The 14,653-nt window shown below is 43.8% G+C and overlaps 1 long non-coding RNA gene across 1 annotated transcript; it reads left to right on the forward strand.

The window, feature by feature from the left end:
- The first annotated feature begins 14,352 nt into the window (after positions 1–14,352).
- LOC310841196 lies at positions 14,353–14,593 on the forward strand. Its single transcript, XR_014562394.1, has 2 exons — positions 14,353–14,496; positions 14,527–14,593. It is a non-coding gene; the product is annotated as an uncharacterized lncRNA (long non-coding RNA).
- Positions 14,594–14,653: the final 60 nt, after the last annotated feature.

The following is a 14,653-nucleotide window of genomic DNA, read 5'->3' on the forward strand; positions in this document are numbered from 1 at the left end:
AGAGAAAGTCAACACAGCCCATCCAGCTTCTATAAAATCAAATGGATTAAAATATTCTGTTGAAATATTTCACCCCATAAATGCATTTTCTCCAGTTATGAGAAACATTTAATAGAACACGACACAGGTACTGTAATGCTTCTGCTGGAATCAGATGAGATCAGGAGCTACAGTATATTCTATTTTGTTTCAGTGTCACGCAGCATAAATAAAGATTTGTCTTTCAATAACTTGGCAGTGTTTTGAAAGCAGCCCATCACAAATTGCTTCCATCTGTTACACACACCCTAAGGGGAATGTTGGAGAACCTTATGAAGGGCACTTGAGAACCACCCAGATAGAGGTCCTATAGATTTAGATATAGATATAGTAAAAAAAAAAAGTGTCAGTATTTCATGTGGGTTTTGACAATGTGTTAGTGATGTGTTTGATGATCAAGATAGTGAGCTATATTTTTAACATGTTCTTGGTTGTTGTTTTTTCTCCCTGTATGGGAAATGTGACCAGCCTCCTAAAGTAGCCATACTACCCATGGTAACATGATAAATAACCATCCATTTTCCAATCACAAATGCTATTCTCTTCAGCTGAAATTTTATCTGAATTCCACTGAAGTAAACAGGACTGAATTCCAGGCAACTGTTTTGCAGAACAGAGCTAGGCATTATATCATTTGTCCTGCTGTTTTCTGTAAAGTTGTGTGTTATTATTTCACTTTATAGCATATATAAAACAGAGAGAACAATTATAACAGACAGAGCTTCATTTCACTGGCTGCTGCTTGCAGAAAGCAGAGAAACTCTCAGTTTGTTGGTGTTGTACCACACCATACGTTGTATATCTATAGACATGGGAACAAGGGACAGAACAAGATACAGCCTTATGTCAATCATAATATCAATTCTGCCAGGGACCTGTCCTTTACAGTCAAATGCAAAGGTTCTGACCATGATCTAGTGGAAAGGTCAGTGGATCTAAGAGCTCGCTCACTGCAGCATGGAGACAGTCTACCAACAAGTTATTTTCTACACCATTGTATTCTGTAGATGTGTATCAGTGCCACCGTATCACATTAAGAAACACAACCATTTCCAGCAACGCCCACTGTTGAAGCCATGCCCATAGCTGTCAACTTTTCCCTTTTCTTGTGAGGAATCCTATTCAGAATAAGGGGATTTCCATTTAAAAAAGGGAAACCTTGACAGCTATGGCCATGCCCACATGAAGTTACAAGCAAAAAATCCTAGCGTTGTGTCCTCAGTTTCGCAAGGCAACCAAGACAGGCCACAATTACAAAGAATAAGCTATTTGACTCAATCAGTACACTTTCCCCATCCTGAATTCACAGTTTCTGTAACCACCTGTCAATGGCAATTATTGCTGAAAATATATCTGTATGTGTTCACCTTTCAACTGGTGAATAAACTAAAATATTTGGTGATAAGGGGGCAGAGGAATTGACATAGCAGGGTTATGAGATACAGAAGTGTTTTAGACGAATGGAAGGTCAGCGGTTCAAATCCCCACGACGGGGTGAGCACCCGTTGCTCAGTCCCTGCTCCTGCCCACCTAGCAGTTAGAAAGTGCATCAAAGTGCAAGTAAAGCTATAGATACCACTCCAGAGGGAAGGTAAACAGCGTTTCCGTGCACTGCTCTAGTTCGCCAGAAGCGGCTTAGTCATGCTGGCCACATGACCCGGAAGCTGTACGCTGGCTCCCTCGGCCAATAAAGCGAGATGAGCGCCGCAACCCAAGAGTCGGCCACGACTGGACCTAATGGTCAGGGGTCCCTTTACACATGCTCACTCCTCATCAACGAGAACAGGATCCTCAGACTGAGTAAAAATCAGAACTGCACCTCCATTTACTGCAATGACCTTATATGCAATGTCTTCCCATCTTAATTTTCTTCATTGGAAATCATACAGAGTTAATCGTCCTTAACCTTTCAAAGCCAACAGGCTTACATGTGCCTAACTTTGTAGGATTGTGGCAGGAATCATCAAAATTTCTCAATTGCATCCGTGCAATCCTTAGGAAATAAATTGAACAATCGAAAGTAACGCACCACATGGCAAATCGCATTTATACAATAAGGTGAAATGCTTGATAAAAATCAGCATTTGTCATACGCCAAAAGAATGTTACAAAAGAAGTTCAAAGGTGTGGGATTTATTGAAAAGACATCTGTCTAGTGTGGCATGATAGACTAATAATAAAATAGCAACAGCTAAAATTATTTAGATAAACAAAACTAATCTGATGCTCAGAAAATATGCTTACTTCTTTCAAAATGTCCCCGTCCCCCCCCCCCCGTCCCCGCATGACAGAACAGAGAATTTGTGGCTGCTCTGCTATTCACATTACAGTCATACCTCAGAAGTCAAATGGAATCCGTTCTGGAAGTCTGTTTGACTTCCAAAACATTCGGAAACCAAGGAGCAGCTTTCGACTGGCTGCAGGAATTTCCTGCAGCCATTCGGAACCTGCAGAACCCGCATCGAACGTTCGGGTTCTAAAGAACGTTCACAAACCAGAACACTCACTTCTGAGTTTGCGACATTCAGGAGCCAAAACATTCGACTTGCAAGGTGTTTGGGATCCAAGCTACAACTGTATTTCAAAGCTTCTACACCATTTCTAAAGGAAATGCTACTAGTTTCCATCTACTTTCTGTGCGGCAAAACTTTCAGACATTAATGAATCTTTCCTGTACTGAAAGCTGCACAAGGAATCTGTTTATAGCCCTAGCTCCAACCACAGTGGATGGGAATCTGGAAAGTGTGATCATCCAGAATCGAAGAGCCATAAAGTTGCAAGGGGCCACAAGGATGATCTATTCCAACCCTCTGCAATGAAGAAATCTTCCGCCCATTGCTCAAATCCACAATCCTGAGATTAAGAGTCTCATGCTCTACCAACTGAAAGTGTGCATGAAATTTGGGGCATCAGCATTAAGCGGAGATGTATATACTGCATTGTTGAGCTGCCCCTGTGTCATTCTCCATGAGTAGAAAGGCAAGAGGATCTTGTTACATAGAAATGGCCATCAAACTGCTGGAGAGAGAGATTAGGCTTATTCATAAATGAGCACAACTCTTGTCTATAATAGGGAACAAAATGATTGCCCTGATCTTATTTTAGGATGCTAGAAATGTTTCAGGCAGTGCACTCCCAAACACGGTTACTCAAAAGTAGGGTATAGAAGGATCTGTGAAATTTGGTTCTCTCTGTTTCTCATTTTTCCAATGTTAAATTCAGTTTTCCACATTCTGCATCATTTTTCGAAAAAAATCACCAAGGAAATCAGCAGCATTTCTGTATGAATTTCTCCTAACACACACTTTTTTTTACGTAGTTTGACCAATGTGTACGTTTTTACAGGCCATTTCCTTACAATAATGCATTTTTGTATCTTAGTTTCACCAATATCTTCATTTTAATGCACACTTATCCCTGACATATGCATTTCTGTAAACACTGTTTGGTTAGACAACTGCATTGCAAAACTTGGATGTGTGTGAATTTCAAAGGCTAGCTATGTGTTTTGGTTTGCATCTTGTTTTGGAAGGTGCAGATTTGATAGATTCAACTTTAAACGTGAACTGATTCAAATTTCTCCTCCATCCCTATTCAAAAGCCCTGCTGAATACAGTGGGAACCATTCCCTAATAAGTGTGCTACCTTAGAATGCAAAGTGTAGTTCTTAGAGGGAGTGTGCATGTCTTAAAAAACAGCAAACACCTCGTTGTTAATTACCTTCATGGCTGCCTCCCTTCTATTTAGCACCCACTTTGGACAATAACAACATTGGAAAATGACTACATGGAACAAATACTCTTTATTCTCTAAATAATGAATCTAGTTCCTCTGACAATCTAGGTCTGATGCGCTGATCTTTGGTGCAACATCAAAGTAGATCTTAATACAGCATGGAAGTCTTCCAACTTTGCACTGAATAATTGGAACAAAACGACCCAGGTAGTCTTCATGTAACATCAAAGCAGCACATATAATAACTTCATAAAGCAATGGAGGAGAATGAATATATTCATATTTCACAATCTATACAGCAGGTTATTTTGTTTTGTGGGTAGAATTAAACAAAAAGAATTGTGTGTCTGTTAGCAAATTCTTCTTTTTCTACATATCTATCTTGGATCCTATAAATATAAGAGTTGTGAACATATATATATATATATATATATATATATATATATATATATATACACACACACATTTTAAAGTTCATGCTGTGAACTGACCAGAAAAAGGATTTAGGGGCACTGTGGGAAATCCTGAAAGCTTGTGATATCCCACTGTATCCCCATGGCCGAGAGAGAGAGAGAGAAACAACTCCTGGGGGGGGGGGAGAGAGAAAGAAAAGGAAGAATGGGGTGGCTTGATGCTGAAAGGCATCAACAGAAAAACAGAATATCAATCCAGAAAACGTCATCTTTGGATATGATGAGAGCCGCTGGTACCCCACTGTATTGCCGCAGTACAGTAAAGAACCCAATTGGCGGGGGGGCACCAAAAGAAAGAAAGAGCATAAATCGAAAGGAGTAAACTTGTGATTGTTGAAAGTATCACTTGTCAAGTCAACTAATGTGTTCATTTTCAGTCAGCCATCTTTCCATCGGAAAGGCTTTTGTTTTGCCCTGAAGGAGATGTGCATAGATTAAACCAGAATGGCATCTGACATTTTGTTGACATAAGACCTTGAGCTTCTTCTCTGCAGATATGAGAGGATTTCAAGGATAATGGTTGAATTGCACAATCCTTGTTTGCCAGTGTTTTGCGGGGGGGGAGCTGTGAAATGAATGTACTGTTCACATGGACAGGGAGAGCAGCCTTCTGCTTCTCACGACTCGCAAGGAGCAAAAGCATGTGTGTGAGGGCAAGAAAATGGACTTATCCACATTTCCTCTTCCCCCATTGCTTTCTCCCGGGGAAAGACATTCTTTAGCGCTCCATCGGCACAAAAAGCAATTAGAGTTTTCTCCAGATTGGTGTTTGCTTCAGTTTAGCGCTAAAGAGTGGCTTTTCCCTAGGAAAGGAGTGAGGCAAGGGGGAAACTGCTTAAACCCATGCGTGGGAAGTACAGATCAAGCAGAAAACCACTTAGACCCGTGCTTTCTAGGTACAGGGCAAGCAGAACTGTGGACGAGCCCAGTGTTTCCATCCTGCAATGCCTGGATGGAAACCACAAGAAACAAAACAATTTGCCTTGAGAGAGTCTTTAAACCTCTTTTGTTGACCACCAGAATTACACTTTCCATTTTTAAGTTCGGAATAGAGTAGTTGCTCTGGAAGACCATAATCAGGCACCCAAACAACACGACCAGTTCAACAAAGTGGATGTTGAAGAATCATTGCTTCGACAATGATAGTCTTTGCTTGTTCCAGAACACCTGCAGCCAAGTAGGTCATTGTTGATCTGGCAACCGGCCAAGGGTGTGGTCATTCTTAAGATGGGGCTGCCCCTTTGCTTTGCTGCAAAGAAGCTCTGCCAGATTGGTACTGAACTCTGTGCTGCATGTATGCTGTGAGTTGTACCTGCTTTGCATTTGAAGCCTGCACCTTCTACTAGGGATCTAGCGGAAGCCTGTATATAATGAATCTGCCTTAAAAGGTAAAAAAGGTAAATGACCCCTGGTTGCCGATTGGAAGGTCGGTGATTCAAATCCCTGCAACGGAGTGAGCTACCATTGTTCTGTCCCAGCTGCTGCCAACCTAGCAGTTCGAAAGCACACCAGTACAAGTAGATAAATAGGTACTGCTGTGGCAGGAAGGTAAACAGTGTTTCTGTGCACTCTGGTTTCTATCACGGTGATCTGTTGCACCAGAAGCGGTTTTTAGTCATGCTGGCCACATGACCCGGAAAGCTGTCTACGGACAAACACCGGCTCCCTTGGCCTGAAAGCGAGATGAGTGCTGCAACCCCATAGTCACCTTTGACTGGACTTAACCATCCAGGGGTCATTTACCTTTTACCTTTACCTGCCTTAATGCTTTGGTTGGACCTGTCAGTAAAGGACTGAACTGACTGAAGAGCTGGAGTCTGACTGAATTTCTTCCAGCACAAAACTGCACTGCCACAAACCTACAAGCTTGGGGAGCTGCGCATACGCCAACAGTTTTTGCTTGGCATCTAAATACAGAGAAAGGTAGTGTCATATACCCAAAGTCCTACAACTGCATTTCTTAGGATGATATTTCAAGTGAAAGGAGTGTGGGCATGCTCAAGATTTTACCCATATGGAATTCCTCAACTCCAAATCACACTCTCCAAGCAAACATTGGGAGCCTAGTGGAAGGGAATGCAACTGGGCTGCAAAGCTGGAGCAGAAAAGAAGGAAATTGTTAACATCAGCCATTTGACTGCTATTTCACCACTCCAAATTCCCCTTGGGGAAAGCAGGTGATTTGCTTCAGATAGACATATATATACACGCAGCATCCAGTACCAGCCTGAGCTAAATACCTCATTATTTTCTTGTAAGATTTTCACATTAGATGTGTTGTGAGCATTTCAACAATGCAATTCATATTATGTCATACCGTCCTTCTTGGGTTCCCAGACTAAAAATGGAGTATTTTACATCCCGGTGTGGTTCAGTTTGCATTTCCTAAACTAATCCTAGCATTCACACTTGTATTTATTATGAATCAGTTTATATCTCCCTAGTTAATATTTGCTTAGAGCTTATACTGATTTTACAATATGTGCAATTTTCTGGTTTCATCTTTATCTTGAAGGATTAGATTGAACTGAGCTGCCTTGTAGTAATTTAGCTTTATCTTGTGCCGTACAGTTTTATGTTCTTGTAATGGCACTTTGCTTCCCCCCCTTTATTTAATTAAATATATCTTATTTCATGAAGACAACATTTTTATTTGGGAGTTTATTTGCTTAGCAGCTGGTGCCGCAGAGATGCATTTGCCGTAAGAACATGTGTTTATTTTTAGCAATCTAGACAGGAAATTGAAATGTAGAAAGGGACATGAGAGTGGTGAATTTCGTACTGATTGGTCTTCAACAGCTTTGGCTTCTTGAGACATGCAGATAATATAACATTAATGTTACGAGCTCCTGTAATCTTAAAAAGGAGTGTTTCCGATGGAAGCGAAATAATAATTCTTAAGATGGCTAGTCCCCTGCCAAAATTTCCTCAGAATTTACTATTCCTTTGCAAGTCACACAGTAGCTAAATGCTCAATGGTTCTCTCCCTCCCTTCCATTTTACAGAGACAATTGACTTTCAGATGTGAATAAGCAAGAGTAATTGGCAATGTGTTCACAAAAGCTGATGAAAAGCTGTGTATCTAAACACAGTTGATCTAAAATGGGTGGGAAGAGATTAGATAAGACCATATGTTAGTAAAAAAGAATGTCAAGGCCGAGCTGAAGATGATGCTAAACCCGAATGGTCCCATGAAACACATGTGGTTTAGAATATGCTTTGATGCACTTCAAACTCCAGCAGCTTCTTCATTAAATAATCTGTCAGATGAGGCCCAAATGCATCTTATTTGTCAAAAGCTGCAGGTTTATTTCCTTGTATTTTGTCAGAACTGATATGTATTAATGTTTCCTTCCATTCGGGCTTGTTTTAAGGGATCCCCAGCAAAGGACAGTGGACAGTGTTATGCCATTTTAGTGTTCTACAATGTCCTGGAGCAATGCCACATTGGGACATTGTGGTAAACTTGAATGATGAAGGGCTCATGGAGCAGAAATCTGCATGGTATTAAATCCTGCTCTGGCCGTGGAATCTGTTCATGGATGCTACATGTTGGCACCAAGCCTGTTTCCACACCTTACTTTATAACAGTGAATGGCATCATGTAATATTTTGAAATCTCCATCTTTAACATTTCTGATTGCAACAATTAGGTTTTCCCTGCCCTCTTTTTACCCACATTTAGTGAAGCTAAAGGGATGCGGGTGGCGCTGTGGGTTAAACACAGAGCCTAGGACTTGTTGATCAGAAGGTCGGCGGTTTGAATCCCCGTGACAGGGTGAGCTCCCGTTGCTCGGTCCCTGCTCCTGCCAACCTAGCAGTTCAAAAGCACGTCAAAGTGCAAGTAGATAAATGGGTACCGCTCCAGCGGGAAGGTAAACAGAGTTTCCGTGCGCTGCTTGCTCTGGTTCGCCAGAAGCAGCTTAGTCATGCTGGCCACATGACCTGGAAGCTGTACGCTGGCTCCCTTGGCCAATAAAGCGAGATGAGCGCCGCAACCCCAGAGTCGGTCATGACTGGACCTAATGGTCAGGGGTCCCTTTACCTTTACCTTTAGTGAAGTTTCACTACACATGGCTCTTCTCTGTGTTTACAAGAGCCCCTCCTGCATACAAGAAAAATTATTCTCATGTGATCTCTCCGGGGGTCTTCACTTTTCCCCCATGTAGCCTCCATCAGTTCCTGGCATTCTAAGTCAGCGATGGGAAACCTATGGCCCACCCAGCACCATCTTCCCTGACCATTGGCCATAATGTCTGTGATTGATGGGAGGTGCTATCCAATAGTATTTGGTGCATCACAGGTTCTCCCTCCCTCTTCTAAGAGCTCAAGGAGTCTATTCACAATTAAGAACTGGCTGGTGGATACATGCGGATCACAGGATTATTTGACACATGATGTGAACTGTTGCCATTAACACGTATTGCATCTGGAAAATATCAGCCCACATGGACATCCTGTTTGCTACTGTGAGAAGCAAATTCGTGAGAGCTGGCTTAACAAGTTGACGGTACAAAGTGCAGCAAGAAAAAGGGAGAGAAAGACAGAGATGATCTAAAAAAATTTTTTTGACGTATTCATGAAGAATCTCAACAGAAAACGTTGGCAATTTTAACAGAATGAAATTACCTCCCCGTTGTAAAGTATAAGACTGTGCCTTATACCTCTTGAATTTTGACAGGATACCTCGCGAATGGGAAAAGAAATTATAGATGTTTCCTATGTTAAATTATCTAGTATTAATTCGCTTAAGAAACATAGCTTGTATTAAAGAGCATTTAATGTTTAGAGATGCAGTATTTTTGAGCGGAGGAGAGTTACGTCAAAAATATAGAATGCAAGCTTCTGAAAGGGTATGGCAAATAACCTCCTGTTTATACTGTTTATATTATACCAACCATCCCTAACCTAAGCTGATACTCCCAAATGTTTTCGACTTCAACTCCCAGGCAGAAATAGTTGGGATGATGGGTAGTGTAGTCTAAAACATCTGGAGACCCCCCGGGTTGGAAAAGGTTAATTTATATTTTAAGGGCCTCAGTCAAGCCAACAGTTTAAATAGCAAGAGTGGTGGTATTAACATGAAACAAGAATAAGAAGAGTGGATTGCAACCGAACCATCAAACATGGATGTGCCATTTTTGTTACATTTGTGTTTTGCTGGTTGTGCCCCGTGTTTGAATTACACAGAAGGATGCCAGACTGCATTTTAATTCTGAGGTTCAAAACTAATTGAAGGGAGGAAGAGAAATTATTTACCACAAGCTCCGCTCGTTAACTGGCAAATGGTCTCGGCCAATTACCCTACTAGCTTCTTCTTTCGAACCACTATGGTAATATTATCGAAATCCCAGGATACACGTCCATGGAAGCATTCAGTAACACCAATGGGAAGCTGATGATGAATGAGATTGACAGAGCTGGAGGCCTAAATGAATTTTTCATCTCACATTACTTTTTTTTAATAGTAATAATAATAAAAGATGGGAAGGAGCATAACTAAGACTGAGCCTTGTTCTCCTGGAGGGAAAAGTAAAATATTAAAAGGCATCGCCACTGCACTGAAGAAAATAATAAGCAATTAGGACTGTAATATTTGACAAAGCACCAGGCTGAGATCAACTGTATCCTGAAAGGAAAGCAACAAAGGAAAATGGGAAGCCGATAGTAAAGATTTCTGACTACTTGCTAAGGAGAGCTCTGGGTTTCTGGTGCCTAGAGGCTGCAAAAGAATGAATGCCGTTCCCAATTTCAGGAGCTGAGGGACAGTTCAGGAAGGGGAAAGTTTGGAGGAAGAAAAAAAAATAGAAATACATATGTCTATTAGGCCATGGAAAAACTATTTTAATTTCTCATTTGGATCTAGGGTGTAATAAACAAAGGAAGATTGTGGGAATGGGATCTAACTCCTGCGCCTTTCACATCAAGAACAAGCTAAAAAAATGTGGTCAAAACAGAACTTGGGAGAAAATGAGATCATTTAAGAGTCTCATTTGACTAGCCATGAATTCTTACATGACAGTATTATGATGACAAGAACCGTTGCCCAGCAGATGTCTTTGAATCATATGGTGAGATCACAAGTCAGTTCAGCTGATGGTAAAGTATGTTCAGCTCACACTATTTAGTGATTTCCTGATGATAGCAACTTGATATACTTAAGGAAACCGGTGTTGAGGTTAGTTATCAACCTCATGAACAGAAGCTGTGAATCTTTAATGACCACTGCCATTGTAACAAAGCACCTGGTGCCATGGTGGTATAGATGTCATACTTTATCCCAAGAATTGACCCAGGAGGTCAGACTAAAGCATCAATGTTATCACCAGAATGTTATATCTGCAGCCTCTGAAAACTGGGGGTACACAAAGTGCAGTGGTGGCTGGTTCCTACTGGAATCCATAGGGTGGGAGGCAGGAATACCATCAGAGCCAGTGGCAGGCTGAGCCAACTAATGCTAATTTGTTTCCATTCTCCTCCCTGTTGAGTTCAAAACTGAGACTAAGAAGGAGTAAGCTGGACTTTCGTGACCGGTTGCAAGAAAAAAGACCAATTCTCAGAGACTTGTGGTGTTTCACAATTGGTAGAGCTTCCTATGTACCTATATTACATATTTTATCATTTCCATTTCTATCCTGGTCCTTGTCCAATAGACCAACTATACCATTTGGTAAGGCATGGTCTTTTATTTGGGTGGGTGTTAAGATATTTCTCAGTAATCGTGGAATGTGCCATCAACCTTGGTAGAATTTGCCTGTCTGAAATGCCCTTGTTATTTTTGAATCTGTCTGTCTCTACCCCATCCTTTCTATTTCCACCATCGAGATGGAGAATGCCACTGTTTCTTTGTGGTGCTTTTGATCTTCACCCACTATGCCAAGTGCCATAGCACTATGCCAGAGATAGCTACACTCGTACATCATGTCCTCCACTCAGAGAGGATTCAAGCGTTGCGGTGAGATCATCAAGACCGACCTCACTGCTGTTGTGGGTGGGAGCGATTGGATAGCCACAACAACACGATTGGTTGCTCCTCGGTTGCTGGGGTAATTCTGGCCAATGGGATCATTTCACCACGGGACCTACCGTATTTTTCGCCCTATAGGACGCACTCCAAAAATGAAGGGGAAATGCGTGTGCATCCTATGGGGCAAATACAGGCTTTCGCTGAAGCCTGGAGAGCGAGAGGGGTCGGTGCGCACCGACCCCTCTCGCTCTCCAGGCTTCAGAAAGCTATCCGCAAGCCTTGCAAGCCTGGCGGGAGGTCCCGCGGGCTTGCAAGGCTTGCGGGCAGCAGCCTGCAGCCCACAAGCTCGGGGGACAGCGGGGAGGCGCAGCGCCGCCACCCCGCTATTCCCCGACCTGGTCTGGAGGCTGGCGGGGGGGGAGAAGCAAGCTTGCTTCTCCCCCCCACCAGCCCCACAAACTTGGGGGATAGCGGGGAGGCAGAGCACCGCCACCCTGCTATTCCCCGACGTGATCTGGGGGCTGGTGGGGGGAGAAGCAAGCTTGCTTCTCCCCCCCGCCAGCCCCACAAGCTCGGGGGATGGATAGCGGGGCAGCGGAGCGCCACCACCCCGCTATTCCCCGACCTCATCTGGAGGCTGGCTGGGGGGAGAAGCAAGCTTGCTTCTTCCCCCCACCAGCCCCACAAGCTCGGGGGACAGCGGGGAGGCGGAGCGCCACCACCCCGCTATTCCCCGACCTGATCTGGAGGCTGGCGGGGGGGGGAGAAGCAAGCTTACTTCTCCCCATCCCAGCCCCACAAGCTCGGGGGATAGCGGGGAGGCGGAGCGCCGCCACCCCGCTATTCCCCGACCTGATCTGGAGGCTGGCGATGGGGAGAAGCAAGCTTGCTTCTCCCCCCCCCGCCAGCCCCACAAGCTCGGGGGATAGCAGGGAGGCGGAGCGCTGCCACCCCGCTATTCCCAGACCTGGTCTGGAGGCTGGCGGGCGGGGGGGGGAGAAGCAAGCTTCTCCCCATCACCAGCCCCACCAGCTCGGGGGACAGCAGGGCAAGCCGCTGCCCCACGGAGGCTAGAGAAGCTGTCCCTGAAGGCAGAAGAGGGAGACGGAGCGCTCCGTTTCCCTCTTCTAGCTTGGGGATGGCTGCGCAAACCTGGGCGGGGAAAAAAATTTTTCCCTTGATTTCCCCCCCAAAAAACTAGGTGCGTCCTATGGGCCGGTGCGTCCTATAGGGCGAAAAATACGGTATATGTACCGCTGCACATTGCGTTGAGCTTCCTCTTTTTCACCACGTGCATCAGATAACCCACCCTCCCTCCCTATATTTAGGGTTCATCATGGCCTTGCTATGCCGTCATGGGTCGTCTGTTCTTGGGACAGGGGCCCGGTAGGAATTTTCCCATTTGGCTGATTGGCTGGTGCCACTTGGGTTTCGCCTGCCGCATAGCAAATCGTCACAACTTTGTAAGGTTTGGCGGTTAGGCATTGGTTCAATGGTGGTGGAGGGGATGTGGATAGACTGTGCCCGCCCCTCCAATGCTAGGGTATTCTGTTAAAGGAATCCAGGGGCTCGCCTTGCTTTTGTCCGATCCCCTACCAGGGGTTAGGGCCACGCCAGAGCCCCTGGGATCATTTGGGGTGAGCTTGAGTCTGAACCTGGTCCAATTCTCCCCCACGATGTTTTCCCTTACTGACGTCTGCCAGAGTCCTGGTGTCAGTGCTGCCCTGCTGAGGTCAGGTGCAGCTAGTCGGGAACCAATGCCCAAGCAAACCACTCACGATCTGTAATCAATAAAGTTGTGGCCAAAATTATGCCAATAACCTTAAACGAAATTCTGTGTCAATTGTGTCTTTATTTATTGGGGGAGGTCTTGGGATCTTAACATGCAAGTCATTTCCCCAAAATGCCTTGCAGCCTATGCGTCAAAACAAAATGATGGCCCGGAACCTAGATTTTCCTTTGGCATTAAATTCTCCCCACATCACAGCAAACAACTCTGGTGACTCTGTGGGCAAGAATGAACTCCCCACAGACAACATGAGAACATGAAAGATGTCTGTGGATAAGTTACGCCTCATTATACTTCCAATATCCATTCCCAATCTCCCTGAAACAGAATCTTATAGCTTCTTGAATTGCCCTAGTGCTTAAGTTCAACAATGATGCACAGTGTGTGTTAGTCGCACTTTTCTATTCTTTTGAATAGAAAATTATTTCTTTGTGTTTCCTTGGTATGTAGTTGGGTTTTTTTTTACCCCTTCTCCCTTTGTAATCTCCACTTTCCTCTCCCTGCCCTATTATCAGTGCATGGACTAAAATAATAACTTGACACTCATGGTATCATTTATGTTTTAAGCTTACACCTTGCTTGCTTTAATTCTAGGCTACTGATGATTTCACCTTTTTCATCCTGTCTTCTCATCACTGTGCATTTCCCATTAGAAAGAGAATCGGCTTCAGAACTCTACCCCCCATTCACTGCTTGAGGCTTTGCAACATTTCCTATGCTACACCATAATTGTTCTACAGTGGCCAGACCAGAATAATAGGATTTATATCTTTTCTGTTCTTGTGCTATTTGTGGCGTCTAGCACATGGCACTTTTCTTTCCTATACATATCAAATACTTGCTTTTTGAAGAAACCAGCTCCTGGCAGTAGTATCATTCTTGCTGTTTACAGGACAGGCTGTAAGGTCAGGCTGGTGTGGTCTTCTCTTGTTGGTTTCAGAAGGTTGTTTAAGCTGCATGTATCTAGTGCACAGAGCTCCCCGACTCAGTGTGCTTTGAAATCAACATAGCGCACTGAAATCAATGAGAGCGACAGGGTCTTCTTGATGACATGCCATAGCTCTCTGGGGCAAATTTTACATATATAATTTATTTTACATACTTTTTATGGATTTTACATTCAATTCCCCCTGAGGCTCTGAGGGGGTGTTGAATGTAAAATATGCATAATAGGTTATATACAAAGCAGCTCTAAGTGACTCATCCCATCAGTGCAAAGATTTCTGCTCGCACGGTGGAGTTATTTTCCCTGCACACTGCCTAAATTTGTTCTAGGGGCTCCCCTAACCCTCCAGAGCAGATTTTGGGAGGGAGTGGGGCACACATGGGTGGGAGAGATGGGGAGGGGAGTGTTAGAATTCCTGCTCCATGATTGCAGTCATGGGATTTTTGTCTATCACATGATGGTGTATGTTTTGACTCCACAGAGTGGGAAGTGACGGAGACAGGATGTTTGTGTTACTGTGTTCCGTGAAGTGGGACTATTGTCCTTTGTTCTTTTTCTCTTTGCTGTCTGATGCTAGAGAGAGAGGGAGCCATGTTGCAGTGCTCCGTGTGTGTTTATATGTAAATAAAGTAGATTAGCCAAAATGCTGAGTTGCTGAGGTCTGTTACGCATGCTGCGCAAACTCTGCGGATCCCTAAGTGTGC

Source organism: Podarcis gaigeae, assembly GCF_964106915.1.
Source record: "Podarcis gaigeae genome assembly, chromosome: 3".
NCBI classification, from domain to species: domain Eukaryota; kingdom Metazoa; phylum Chordata; class Lepidosauria; order Squamata; family Lacertidae; genus Podarcis; species Podarcis gaigeae.